The 1,029-nt window shown below is 36.7% G+C and overlaps 1 long non-coding RNA gene across 1 annotated transcript; it reads right to left on the bottom strand.

The window, feature by feature from the left end:
• Positions 1–231: 231 nt before the first annotated feature.
• LOC149018652 (uncharacterized) lies at positions 232–939 on the bottom strand. The gene is made up of 2 exons (XR_016173186.1): positions 854–939; positions 232–743 (listed from the first exon to the last, which is right to left on the bottom strand). It is a non-coding gene; the product is annotated as an uncharacterized LOC149018652 (long non-coding RNA).
• Between the last annotated feature and the right edge of the window lie 90 nt (positions 940–1,029).

Genomic DNA, 1,029 nt, shown 5'->3' with positions numbered 1-1,029 from the left:
AACTGCACCACAACTGAACCATAAAGATGCATACAACTTATTCCAAAGTGACAAACATAATGGGAATTCTGTTTCTGTAATATGGATTAAAAGAAAGGGAATAGTGAAGTTTCACAGTAAGCAGATATTAAGCATACCGACTGAAAAATTCAAAATATAAGCTACTCACAAGCCTGAACATTGTTTCCTGCTCTAGATATTTTTAATTATTCATATACTTCAAAAAGAATGTCAAGCCAATGACAAAGCAACCAATCTATAACACCAACCAGGCTAGTAACAACTACATTGATACGAAAAACTAAAATCCCAACTACAAACATTAGAAAATGAAGCACATACTTCCTTTTTGGAGTTGAGACTTGGAGTGATCACTAGAAACCAGGGGATGATTGACACAACTCAACTTCAATACATAGAACCAGTAATGCCTATAGCACTAAAACTAGGGCTTGCATTCCCCACATTAAACAACGAACTAATATGTTCTTAGTTCAGATGGACAATAGTCTCTTTACCCATCCAGAACAACAGAGCTAGTTCCATTCACTTCCAAGTAAAGTAAGGAGGAAAGTCTGGTAGTCCCCTGAAGCTTCCTTGGCTACTGCATGATGAAGAGACATAGTGCTCCTCTTCTGAAACATCTCTTTGATGGTCTTCAAGTCTTTCTCAGCGCGTGTGACAATCACACGAGTAAGAGCATCTTCTTCAGTCCCTACCTTATTAATGGCATTGCGCAAAACCTGATTGCATAGCCCACAAATTGATAAGAAGTTTGAAACAACTAGGATACTAGGTACAAATATGTAAAAGGTAACTAACTTTGTATCTGAGTTTGAAAACAAAGCCTAACCTTAGCAAAGTACTTTTGAGGAGCATAGACACATCGGGTGGCTACACGTAGTGCCTCCAACAAAGAATCATCCGGATCACCCACAATGCTCTACAAATCATAATAAAACTCTTAGTGTAATCAGATTAAATATGGAAAAAAATTTATTTCTTGTAGTCTGATAAAGATATATATAC

The sequence above is a fragment of the Hakea prostrata genome, chromosome 4, assembly GCF_041222555.1.
Source record: "Hakea prostrata isolate BN-2017 chromosome 4, UWA_Hpros_2, whole genome shotgun sequence".
Lineage (NCBI taxonomy): Eukaryota > Viridiplantae > Streptophyta > Magnoliopsida > Proteales > Proteaceae > Hakea > Hakea prostrata.
Note: the sequence above shows the minus strand (reverse complement) of the source record. Positions and strands in the feature narration are given on the sequence as shown.